Here is a 14,262-nt window from a genome sequence, read left to right as displayed (position 1 = left end):
AAGGTGACAATACCGTCGCTGCACACATATTTTCCACTGGAATATCAATGGAATGAGGTGGGATGTAACAGTGATGATGATGATAAAGGATATTGATTTCTCTCACATTGCCACAAAGCAACAAATAATAAAGATGATTATGACGATTTCGTTTGTTGAAACAGAAGGCCAATTTTTATAGGTTTATCGAGAGAGAGAGAGAGGGCATCGAATCCCCCCGACACAAGACTATCTTAACGCGACAAAAAGAGAGGGTTCTTTTGCGCTGGCGCTCGACCGGCTAGAAATAGCAGACAAATTTCAATCAAATCACGACCTATCGTCTACAAAAGATAAAATAGCCATGACTTAAATGCCTCTGATCGTAAAATGTGGTGGTCTCTTCCAGGGTTGACCTGGCACTGTAAAAAATTTTCTTTTTAAACTTGTTTTATTGCCTTCAGAAGCATTTATGAAGCAATAAGATGGGCACGAGACAAAAACTAAAAACTGTTTGGTCCGACACTAATAAGAAATGATGATGATGATGCTGATGCTGCTGATGATGATGATGTTGAAAAAAATTTACAACATTGGCACAAGGCCAGAACAGTAGTGAGAGAAAGCAGCAAGCAACCATAGCCTAATTTTGCCGAATACAGAAATATAGAAAATATTGGATCGCTCGCTTTCTTGGGTAATTCCTTGAACTGTGTATTTATTTATTATTTGTTAAATTTAACACACCCACACACGTCGATTATTAATAAATGTATCTGAAATGGATAAGAGAAAGTGAAAGCGCAGAGCTTATTAGAGCTTAGAAGACAAAAACAATATCATCACACACTGTTAACACAATGAAATGGCTAAGTCTTCTTTAACACTACTTCGATGCTTGAAAGCATGGAAGGAAGTCAGATCAATTGTAGCTCTTTACTTCTCTCTCTCTCTCTCTCTCTCTTGAGAGGAACTGACAGAGTGGTGAGCGAAATCGTAAAGTAAAACTACTACATTCAGTCTGCTGTGTTTTTCAGCATGCCGACTTGAAAGAGGGCGTCAACAACCACCTGAAGTTGAGTATGTGCGTGTGAAGAGAGAGACAGACAGACACACAGAAGAGAGAGAGAGAAAGAAAGACAAATCTTTTAGAAAAAGAGAGTCAAACAGAAGACGAACACACATACATATAAGACAGACAAGAGTCATAACACAATTATTCCATTTTTCTGCACTAACAACAGTATCAAAGTCTTCCGTCGTAAGACTACGATCTATCTGGTCGCAAATATCCCCTTTTACATGGTACATACAATGTGAGAGCCTGTTTCAGGTGCAATTTAAAGTCACTTTTTTTTTTTTTTAATATATCTTAAAACTCTACAGAGTTCTTTTTTTAGTTGATGCTTTCTTTAAAGTGATTTGAACATATGTTTAAAAAAATATATATGCGTGTGAGTTTTTCAGCAGAGTACAAGCCAGATATTGATAAGTGAAATGCACATATATATCTCTGTGTGTGCCTCTCTCTCTCGCTGTATATATATATATATATATATATATATATATATATATATATATATATCGGCAAAAGAGACCGCTAGATTAAGTACTGGGCTTACAAAGCATATGTCCCGGGGTCGATTTGCTCGACTAAAGTTGGTGCTCCAGCATGGCTGCAGTCAAATGACTGAAACAAGTAAAGAGTAAGAGTGTATGTATATATATATATATATATATATACAACACTTACTTGGTGATTACTGAAATGTCAGATCGTTCTATTTTAGCCTACTTAAAGAAATAAATATATAAAACTGTACACACATGCATACATACAGACAGACAGAATGGTGTAGCAAACTCAGTCACTGCTTCATTAAAAAGGAACTAGATTGACCCTCTCCCAATCAAAAAGCACAAAAACCGTTAGTCATATAAGAGGAACCAACTGTATTTGGTATCAAGGGTTGATTGGATGGTTCAATGCACGTTAACATGCATATACACAGTTCTAAAGTTTAATTCTAAGCAAAAAGGACTTCGCTTTTTTTTTCTTCAATACATTTATCTTTTCAAGATTGAAGCTCCATTTTGCTCTCATATTAATTTATACAACTTGGGAAATACTATAAATAGCATGCACACCAAATATGTTGTGTGTATATATTTTTTTTTCTTTTACTTTTCAGTCTTTGGATTGCGGGCCATACCGGGGGTACCACATTGAAGGGCTTAGTCGAATAAATCGCCCCGAGTACTTATTTTTAAGACTGGTTAGTTACTATCGATTTGTTTTTGTCGAACTGCTATGTTACGATGACGTAAACAAACAAACATCGGTTGTCAAGCGATGATGGGATGCACTCACACATACGTATGTGTGTGTGTGTGTGTCGTTCTTTCACTTTCTGTCTACCAAATTGACAAGACTTTATTTGGCCCGGAGCTATAGTACAAGACACTTGCCCAAGGTGCTGCAAAACGGGAATGAACCCAAGACCAAAACCCACACAAACACACGTTAATGTACTTATTATCAATATTTTAAAATTATATATTCTTAAAACTCGATGTTTAGTTAAAGTACTAACTCTTTTCTTTTTCTTTTCCGTTTTAAAATCATTTAAACATTTCGTCAGTTTAATTGTAAGCACGCCCCCAAAATAACAAGTGTATTAATTAAAGACGCAAAATTTGAAAGAATGTGCAGAGAATGGCGAAACAAGATTAGAAAGAACGTACAGAAAATGCTGAAGACTGTCGATTTACCTACCATTCTACTTAGTCTTTTTTCCCAAACAACTTGGTATTTTTCCTAGCACGAGTGGACAAATGCTATTAAAGAAAACATAACTCATAAATTTAACTAGTTATCGAAACTCTTCATACGAGAGTAAAAATAGTGAGTGCCAGAAGATCTTCTTCCTACCTAAAACTCCCTTAACTATTTTGAAGAAACTCTGAGAGAGGCCTTTAATAGTGTCAATAAAAAAAAACCGTTCAAAAGCTGGCAGAATCGTTGCCGCGCCGGACAAAATGCTTAGCGGATATTTCTTCCAACTTTACGTTCTCTAAATACAAATTACGCCGTTGGTTGACTTTGCTTTTCATGCTTTCGGGGTCGACCAGTCATGTACAGGGGTCGATGTTAGTGACTAGCCCCTTCCTCCTAAAAAATTGCTGACCTTGTGCCAAAATTAGAAAACAATATGGAACCGTCCAGTAAACGAAATAAATTACGATGAGGTTGTATTGCTTGTATATTAATAATACTCAATCAATTACGTTCGTTAAGTTTACAACTTTTCACGTTACATCTCACCGAGTAACTTTTGATTTCCACTCCCCCAACTGGATATTAAAATAATAGCCATATTCAACCATGGAATCTATTCAACCAGCTACACAACTTGATAGCTCAACCTGCTAGAAATAGCAGCCAAATCTCACCATACTATCTGAAAAAAAAAAAACAATAGATTATCTAGTACTAGATAATTCTAAAAAGACGGTATAAGTTACAACTGAAATTCTTTTGCTCAGAAGTTTTACTTGATCCTAGAGTCTCCAACAGCAACACTATCTATCGTTAAGGCTCAGTTTTCAGTTTGAGTAAACTTATAATGACTACGCTGATCGCCCGATCGACAGTCGTACAAACAGGACAAGGTAAAGTAATTCTTTCGTCTCTGCTGTGATCTTTTAGGACCAATTTAATTTATTGTTACCTCTCTCACAATGTGAGACACCACGTCTTCGCCCAGAGCCATTCTGCAGCCGCTCGACATTCAAATATCGCTTAACCTCTCTCTCAAATCACTCGCTTCCTTTCTTAAAAAGAAAAGCTATGTGTATGCCGGGGCTCAAACTGTAATCATCTCGTGTTTCAAAAACAAAACAGTGTAGTGTGGGTCACATCTTGAACAACTTTGATCCTAGATCTGGGGCTAAACACCATTGTTATTACCATTAATTAATTAGCAGAGCAAAAACGGCGGAAACGGAAGAACACCATACTAAATAACACTGAAGTAAATAGTTTATGTCATTTCACGTACGAGTTCAAACCTCGCCAAAGTAAGATTTTGCTTTTCATCCTTCCGGTATCGATAAAAGTATTAGTTAAGCACGTTAGGTTAATTAAATCGAATACACCTCTATAATAATTAAATTAGTGAACTAGTGCAAAAGTCGGAAATCGTTAAGATTCGCGGTCACTTCAACGAAGATTATACCTTTAGATTCGTTCGTGTTACATTCCTAATAATATGGTCTGTTATTTCCTCCCTGAAGCCCTCTTTAATTATAATCTGACTACGTGAGTGATTATAAGCAGTGTTTTATTTTACTTTTTATTAAGAAAAAAATATGAACTTGGATGAAGTGGAAATAGCACCCAACTTTGCAAGCCTGGATTTTTTCGGTTTGAACGGCAGTTTTTAACATAATTTCTAGGTAACTAAAAAATTTTAAACTTCGTATACTGGTAGAATGTGTTTATAAAACATCTTTTTCTCTTGGCTTTATTGAGAAAATTCTATAGTTTGTAAGATATTTGTTGTTTTTTCTTTAATTTCTGCAATTTCAACCAATCACTGACGTCCATTGAGGTAAACAACATTATGTGCCGTATGATTATGTCCCTCGTTTAAGAAACAGATTGGGTTTATTTACATTTGTGAAGAAAAAAAGATACCCCTACCCCTAACCCTAAAACAGATTGAAATGCAATAAATCGATACTAGGGTCATAATTATGGGTGACAATTTCATATGACACCGCTAGAAAAACAGTTCAAACCGAAAAGATCCGCAAGCCTTCCTACACTGGTAAAATTGATGTGATCAATACTCAACTTAAACATCTGCAAGAAAACATAGACGTGGAAGAAACTAAGCAAGGACAATCTGGTCCAAACGATAAAGGCACCAAGGTCTACAGGCGATAAGTACAAGGTGTTCAAAAAGTCTCTCCGCAATAAGTATTTTATTGCAAAATAAATATTTGTAAGATGGTATAAGACTACCAAAGAATATATTAGACTTTACAAAACTTCAAAAAGCTTTATAAGAGGTGCTGAAAGTGTTGTCCTTCATTTTCAATACATAAGTTGTCTCTTCCACACATGCTTTGAAATACAGTCTGACGCGGTATGGACCGTGTGAAGGTTATGATTGCGCATTTTAGCTCATTAATGGTTTTCGGGTAACTCTTGTACACTGATCCTTTACTTGCTCCCCAGAAAAAAAAAATCTGGCAGTGTTAAATCAGGTGATCTTGGTGACCAAAGTCCCTTCGAAATAATCCGTTCACCGAAAAATTCACTGTGTATTATTAAACTTGACGAAGATCTGGCAAAATCGTTAGCACTCCGGACAAAATACTTAGCGGCATTTCGTCTGCCGTTACGTTCTGAGTTCAAATTCCGCCGAGGTCGACTTTGCCTTTCATCCTTACGGGGTCGATATAATCGACTTAATCCCTTTGTCTGTCCTTGTTTGTCCTCTCTGTGTTTAGCCCCTTGTGGGTAGTAAAGAAATAGGCATTTCGTGTTTTACGTCCTGAGTTTAAATTTCGTCCAAGTCGACTATGCCTTTTGGAGTCGATGAAATATGCAACCAGTTGAGCACCGGGATCGATGAAATAAGTTGATTAACGGGATCGATGTAATCGACTAGCCCCACTTCCCGCCTCCCCCGACCCCAAAAAAAATTGCAAGCCCTGTGCCTATAATAGAAAGGATTAGTAAACCGGGTGGCGGAAAGTACAATTGTCAATATTCTCAATCCACTGAACCAATAATAAATCCTCTTGAGCCAATGAGGGAATATATTGTAGCTCGACCTGCTAGAAATAACCATAACGGCCTCAAATCACAAGAAAGGAAGAACACACTGGACGATGTAATCTCTGTTATACAAAAAAAAAACGGAAGAGTCACGACTGGAATGTCTTTGATCACAGGTCCATCTCGATTAGGGTCAAACAACATCAACAACAAATATAAAATCGGTGAGATGAAAAAGATCTATAAAAATGTTTACATGATTATCGATTAGACAATTTATCTGGCCTCCACTCTCTTTGCTGAGATATATAATCGAGTCGATGCAAATATCAACAGATCGAAGTAAGTTTTCCTTATTATAGAATTTCCAATACTTCAAAATTAAGATCCAAAACAACAGCAAACCGGATGTGATCGTTGTAGAATGAATTTTAAATGGTCAGTGTCTAGCATCAGATCAGCTCTGATCTGTCTGAGCAAACAATAATGATCAAAGATGCTCCAGCCGTGACTATCCCATCTTACTTTCAGACAGTGTTTCTAGAACTACAGTATGAGATGTGTCCTTCAATTTTTAAGGAAGATTCATTTGAATGTGATTTGAAGAAGAGTTGGCTGCAATTTTCATATAAAGTTTCTGGTTTTAATTTTCTTTCTTTTGGAAATACCTTTATATTTAGCGCCTAAAAAAATCTCGTTTGACTTAATTAATCTCATTCTCTCTCGCTCTCTCTTCTTTGGCAAGGTATAAATATATAAGTAAATCGAACATTGCTGCCATTACTCTTGAGGAGTACCGTGATGCAACAATCCATCCATCACCACTGCTAAATATGGTAATGAGCCAACTTAATAATTTCTCAAAATACAGGAGAATGTAACCAAACCGTATAAAGACCTCCTGCAAATCTCTGGCTAGTAAGGTTGTACAATATCATTTAGAAATCGTAACTCCTGTTCAAAGTATTCGTACAAGACTTTCGTATCTCGGGGACGGTTCTTGTGCCAATAATACGAACTAAGAGACAGACACGGGAGCAGACCTAGAGTAGTGAAGAGCATGCCATTGGTGAGATCACAAATGGCACGAAAGGACTTTTGACGAACCTGATTGATTGAATAACCGAGCAGTTAATCAAACAATCGATTACTTTACTGGTTAAATAGATAACCAATTGACAAATTAATAATAATATGAAATAGAACTTGTGCGCGAGTGTTGTCGGCAACAAAATATTTTTTAATACACGAGTTCGCATCAAGAATCTTGCAAACTGAATACAAAAACGATTAGAGTTCTTGGGAGAGAAAACTAGTTGTCAACTCGTTTGTTATGGGAGGTTTATTCAACACTTTTCGGTCAATCAACTTGCAAGAAATAACACCGTTATTTCCCCCTTTTCACAATATACTGTCTGAAAAAAATATAAAAAAAGATGGCCACATTGGACAACGTAGCCCTAGATACGCTATGCTTGAAAAATTACAAGATTGTAACACCATTGACGTCGATCCTAAGCCTGCGCGATTGAGACTGATACAGAGTGAACTAAAACAACCTTTATGTTGAATGTGCAGAATTTCATTACTTCGAGGATAACATAAACCGAAGAATTATGGATCGAGCCAAGATCTGGAAATCAATGTGTTTTCAAACAAGGAAAATATAACATAGATCTATTTGAAAGCATGTTCAGCAAAATTAGGCTACGAGGTCGTTGGCTCTAGGTCAACTTTGACTAGACACAATAAAAAACATTCCAGTCTCGACTATTCAGTCTTTTGTTCGAGCATATTTTTAGAATTAAAGTATTTGACGGGATATAATATGAGGTTGTTTTGCTGCTTTATCTAGCAGTACGATCGGCAATTATGAAGAGGTTCTTTCAAAAGGTTCATAACTACGGTAGAGTGCACCGAGAATTTAGCTCCTGATGCTCTAATTAGTAAAGACATTCCAGCAGTGACTATCTTAACTTCATGTATAAACTATTCTATAACTATGACTACACTAACAAGTGTCTTTTTTTTTTTTAAGGTGGTAAATGCTGTGATTTGAGGAAGATTTGGTTGTGTTTTTATTGTAGGTCCGAACGCCCTCGAAGAGGTTCCAGCAGCCCCAGATGTTTATAAACAGGGTAGATGAGTACCTAGTGTGCCTCTATGTGATCATTCGATCTACTATAAATGACAGCTAACTCACACTCAAATTACAACCTACTAGCTTTAAAAGGGCATGTAGAATAATAATACGAAGCAGAGTTCTCTAGACATAAGTGATCATCACAGCTGAAATACTTTAAATCATAGGATTCCGCAAATAGGGTTCACTTGGAGTCAAGGCTGATTTGGAACCCAACCTAGGCCCCCATTCTACGGCGTTCGCCGCTGGAATAGGGAGTGGTTGGAGATCACACGGTCGTTAGCCTCAAATCGCCAGGTGGTCTGGTCGGCGTTTGTGAGAGATGCAGTATTGAGGATGAATGAAGCCAGCTCAACCCACTCAAGATCAAGAAGATTGGAGTTAAATCAAAACTGGAGCAGAGAAATCCAAATAATTTATAACCTGAGTAGCAGGGCAATCCAAGAAGCTTTACACCAAGAGTAAGGCAATCCAAGGTTTGAAATCTGAGTAGAACAATCCAAGAAGGTTTACAATCAAGGTATGATAAACCAAAAAGGTATATATAATGAGAGTAGAACAATCCAAGCGGATATATAAAACCAAAATGTATGAGTAGAGCAACTTTAATAAAACTGTTGGTCGCACAATTAGCGATGCAGAACATTTTAAAAGATGTACTCCTGGATATAAAGCAGTAACCACAAGAAAAACACGACTGCCAGTATTGAAACGTTCTATCTTCAATAAAACGTGGATCTTCTTCCTAACAAAAGATTATCAAAACAGACACAAGCACATGTACACATGCGTGCACGTAAAAACAGGTGTACATATGCATAGTGATGATTTTTCTAATTTCCCTCATAAGTTCTTTATATTTAGTTTGGAACAATATCATCTTTAAATCCCTAAGGCTGATGTTTTATAACCTCATTTTCAAATTAAACTATTTTAATAACATATTGTCCGTGAATTCTGTGGTGAATCACAAAACGTCTTGGGGATAACTGAAAAACTCATAATGTCATCATCGGCTTAAAATGATGTGACAGTAGATCATGGTAGATTTCATGACACCATCACACATACAGACGACGTGTGATGTGTGTCTGCTTACTTAAGTTTGTATCTTGCATATATGTAAAACTCCCATAGCATTCTTTTTGTAGAATTCTATATAAAACTGTAACGCTATCAACTAGAGTCTTTCTATCCCAATATTATTTTATATAAGCTGAAATTATTCCTTGTTAATGCATGCTAAACTGTCGATAAAGTGTTGTACTTGTATGTCCAATCTAACAGTTTGAATCGGGAAGTTTACAACGTTCACGTTCACATCGGTAGTCTGAGCTACATTTTGTGGTTAGCCAATTTGTTTAATGTTGAAGAGATTTTGCATCCTGGTGTAAATGTAATATACTTTAACAATGCGTTTATGGTTAGGTGTGGTAAAGCTTGTATTCTGATACATATATGAATTTTTTCTAGCGATATATTCATCCACTATCAAAAAGTTACTATAGTATACTAAAAGCGTGGCTTGTATACTAGTGGGTACAGTATCATTGTGGATGAATTTGCTCTTAGCCTTCTATTAGGGTGAGATAGTTCGCTCTGAGCGACGAGGCACACGAGGCTTAACAACATGATCTCTCCAACCAGCTGTTTTCTACAAGTGGTTTTAAAGCACCATGCTGTTCTTTTCCCATTAAGCCTGTCACTTTAGTGTCACCCACCATACAATCGCTTTCTCGATCTTGTCAGAGGACGTGTCCGATCCAGTTCCAGTGTCTTATTTCACCACTGATCTTACTGATGCCTGTTGTCGTTTCAAATGAGTTATTTTGGACTTGATGTCGAGTATTCTCCTTGAACATGTGAAACGGAAGCTGTCCATTGTTTTTGCTTCCATTTTTGTAAAGTTTCCAGTTTTCACATCCGCAGAGTTAATAATGGTCAGACCAATGTCTTGAAAACCTTCGTGTTGCGGCCTATAACTTCGCTTCTCCATAGCTAGTTAAAACGCAATGAGTGGACGACAGCAAAGTCACAAGCAGGGCGAAACAACTCGCTCTAAATCCCATTCAACAGTGATGGACATCGATGGGCGCGAAATGCTTAGCGGTATTTCAGCTGCCGTTACGTTGTGAGTTCAAATTCCGCCGAGGTCGACTTTGCCTTTCATCCTTTCGGGGTCGATAAATTAAGTACCAGTTACGCACTGGGGTCGATGTAATCGACTTAATACCTATGTCTGTCCTTGTTTGTCCCCTCTGTGTTTAGCCCCTTGTGGGTAATAAAGAAATAGGTATTTCGTCATTTTTGTAGTTTACCGACGTCACGTTGAAGCGTCATATTCTCATTGCAGCTTCACCATTCTTCCCGCTTGTTCTTGCCAATGGTTCTTCATTATGTGATTTTAGAGAGCCCTGTTGCTTTTTTCCTCCTCTGGTTACCACTTTAGTGCCACCATACAATCGCTTTCTCAATTTTGTCGGGTGACATGTCCGATCCAGTTACAGCGCCTTCATCCTATTTCGTGACTGATCTTACTGATGCCCGTTGTCGTTTCAAATGTGTTATTGTGGACTCTTCGCAGCCACTTCATGTCGAGTATTCTCCTTGAACATGTGAAATGGAAGCTGTCCATTGTTTTTTTCTTCCATTTTTATCACTTTCCAGTTTTCACATTCATAGAGTTAATAATGGTCTGACCAACGTCTTGAACAGGTACAGCTTCGTTTTACAACACATACCTTTGCTTCTCCATAGCCCCGGGCCGACCAATGCCTTGTGAGTGGATTTGGTAGACGGAAACTGAAAGAAGCCTGTCGTATATATGTATATATGTGTATATGTATATGCGTGTGTGTTTGTGTTTGTCCCCCTAGCATTGCTTGACAACCGATGCTGGTGTGTTTACGTCCCCGTCACCTAGCGGTTCGGCAAAAGAGACCGATAGAATAAGTACTGGGCTTACAAAGAATAAGTCTCGGGATCGATTTGCTCGACTAAAAAAAGGCGGTGCTCCAGCATGGCCGCAGTCAAATGACTGAAACAAGTAAAAGAGTAAAAAGAGTATACCTTATCCATGGATCTGCTTGAAAACCCTTAAATATCTGCAGAATGGAGTGAGAAAGTCTTTTTATTACATGAATTTGCAATTGTTTCATATGAATTCGACCTCATGAATACTCTTACTATATTATGCAATAATATATGCAAACAACTTTTATACGTGATTCTGAAGAGTCGAATTTGATGCGTGACAATGACACCTCAATATTTGCTTACATTATTGCATGACATAACGATATTCATAAGATCGAATCGAGATGAAACAATTGCAAATTAATCTAATTAAAGGACATGTTTACACCATTCTTCTTCGATCGATCGATCGATCGATCGATATACGGACGGACAGATATACACATAAACACACACACACACACATGTATGTACATATACATATGCACCATACTACTTGCATGACTTAATATTAAATTAAGTGGGTTTATAAGGATGGTTAATGAGAGGGAAAATTTAGTAAGCTCACTTAATCGATAAAAACCTTAAAACAATTGAAAAATACTAAAGATTGGAAAAACAAGAAAAGTATTTTTGTTGTTTTAAATTCAACATTGTGCCAAAAACAGGAACAGGGAATGGTGCCACTGAAATATTAAGGAAGAGCTTAATATATACGAATAAGGACAGCATGCGGAAAGACCCCCCCCCCCATTTTCTCCCAAATTTGTTTCTTTTTGTAATTTTTTTTTTGTAAAAAATCCCCGTTTTCGGATACGGAGGTTCCGGAAAATTGCCAAAGATCGGCATTGCGAAATCCACCCCCCCCCCAGCTTCTTCGATTTTAACTTTTTTCCCCAACCCTAACCCTTACCCTAAAACACTAACCGTAAGTACAGAAATGTTTTGAAATTTTTGTCCGAATCATGATAATTGTAAGAAAATGTTTAAAATGAAGGAAGAGGGTAATTTGGAGGGGATAATTTACAAATGTCGATTTTTACCTTTTTTTTTTTTTTGCAGATTCGTATTCCCGTAGCCGAAAAGGGGGGTGGGGGTTGTGTAAAAAAAATATTTTTAAGGGTGTTTTTTTTTTGGGGGGGGGGGGTCGGAAGTCTTGCCCAGCATGCAATATAGTATGCTATCTTGCAACATCTGATGTTTAGCAGATATAGATATAGATATATATATATTACGGAGATGTACTCGCATAGCAAGTAATTTGATCTGAGATCGTGTGCTGAAACGAAAACAATTGCAGCGTGGAAGGTGTTTATAAGCCATTTAAGAAACACACAAAAGCCGTTCGATTCACTTCAATATTTAAGTTTAATTTGTCAAAATATCTTCGTCGCCTTGAAACCGCGACCTGTTTACTGACAAAATTTCGTACTTTTCAGTGAACAGGTCGCGGTTTCGAGGCGAGTGACAAATTTAAATGTTGAAGTGAATCTAACGGCTTTTTGTGTTTTTAAATGGCTTATAAACACCTTCCACGCTGCAATTGTTTATATATATATATATATATATATATATATATATATATATATATATATATATATATATATTATATATATATATATGTATTTTCCTCTGTCTTCCCTTCTCGGGATCTTTCCTTCTCCTTTGTTTCCGACGAAGAGCTCCGCTCGAAACGTTAAACCCTCCTTCCCTTCTTTCCTGAGCGTCAAATAATACTTTAATTGTTCCACGTCCTCGCGTTGCTGTGTTTTTTTCTGTGTTTTCTTGTTTGGATTAACTATATATATATATATATATATATATATATATATATATATATATATACACGCACACACACACGCATACATATATATATACGTATGTATGCATTTATATATGTGGGGTGGGGCTGTTACTCTAGAGTTTCCACAGAGTGCAATCACCTCCTCCTGGGTAAAGTGAGGCACGTGACAAGACAATAATGGTGAAAACAGTGTAGAAAGAATATGTATATTATATGCATACATGGGAGAGAGTGTGGATGTGTTGAAATACATATACACTCAGGCAAATGTATGGTCGTATGGTTAAGAAGTTTGCTTTCAAATCCCATAGTTGGGTGCTTGAATACCTCGGGCAATTATGTTCTAATATGGCCTTCAAGTTGTGTGTGTGTGTGTATTAAAAATATAGATAGATAGATAATGCTTTTTACAGGAGTGTAAAAACAAGTATTGTTGATGTCCTCCTTTTATGTTCCATAACTGAGCAATCTGACAAATAAAGACCAATAAAATATGCACCAGACTGAAATAAATCCAAAAGTTTGCCAGTATGATTGACTAAATAAATTAAAAGTAGTGTGTGACAGCATGGCTACAACCAATACATAGAAAAAAATGAATACACACATACATACAGTGTAGAAACACTGCCAGATCTGACTGGCCTGGTGCAGCCTTCGGGCTTGCCAGACCCCAGTTGAACCGTCCAACCCATGCTAGCATGGAAAGCGGACGTTAAACGATGATGATGATGATGATACATGTTCCATAATGCCAACATGTTGTACAAGAATGAAAGTGCTTCACAAACACAGACAAACAATAATAATATGTATTGTAAAAGAAATGAATATATAATAGTGTGTTGTTTTTAAATGGCAAACCATCAATCTACCACCACTAGCTTTAACAAAAGATTTCAAAGGAATGTGTTATTTCCATTTTTGCTAAGAGAAAGAGATGTTTAGATATGTAGCTGGATAGCCAGACACCAAGATAGATAGATAGATAGATAGACATACAGACAGATAAGCTGACAGATAGACAAGCAGATAACCATATTGATAAACATGAAATGCCAGACTGACAGACAGATTCTGGATAAGATGGTGAAACAAATCGATAGACATAAGATACAAATGTGATTGCCTTGTTGTGCGTAGAGGCAGGCTTCCATCATAAAGGTTGCTTGTGTCTAGACATAAAAGCCATACCAATATTGGGAAAACATGTTGACCTAGTTGTAATTCCTATTCACACCTACATAATGCCTTGAACTACCTTCACCTTCTGTGAGAAACTGCCAAGAGGTTCTTAGCAAAACATTTTGACCCAAAACATCTTATAAAACAAAAAAGAAAAAAAAAACATCAAGCCAATGGGAGACTGCATGGTTTTCTGCATAGTCACATATAAATGGGCATATTTCGCTCAAAGCACACTCTAGAGTTTTAATTGTAGGTCACTCTTTCAGAACTGAGCTGAATCTAAATGATTACAAACAAATGTGCGTGTGTGTGTATGTGTGTGTGTGTGTGTGTTGATCACTTAATATGGCTGGAACTAGCGGAAGAGAGAGACCCAGGAAA

The 14,262-nt window shown here is 37.0% G+C and overlaps 1 protein-coding gene across 5 annotated transcripts in view; it reads right to left on the bottom strand.

Annotated features, from left to right (window-relative positions):
* LOC115217153 (poly [ADP-ribose] polymerase tankyrase) overlaps nt 1-14,262 on the bottom strand; it is a 216,965-nt gene that overhangs the window by 188,831 nt on the left and 13,872 nt on the right. Inside the window, exon 1 of one of the 5 annotated variants that reach the window (XM_036507259.1) lies at nt 2,756-2,777. The exons of 3 other annotated variants lie outside the window; for them this stretch is intronic. The gene's annotated coding sequence lies outside the window, so the exon portion shown is untranslated. Of the gene's footprint in view, nt 1-2,755; nt 2,778-14,262 lie in introns of those variants that run through there. One more of the 5 variants, XM_036507258.1, reaches the window with a different exon arrangement.

Source organism: Octopus sinensis, linkage group LG11 (genome assembly GCF_006345805.1).
Source record: "Octopus sinensis linkage group LG11, ASM634580v1, whole genome shotgun sequence".
NCBI lineage: Eukaryota > Metazoa > Mollusca > Cephalopoda > Octopoda > Octopodidae > Octopus > Octopus sinensis.
The sequence above is the reverse complement of the archived record's forward strand: the minus strand, read 5'-3'. Positions and strand labels throughout refer to the sequence as shown.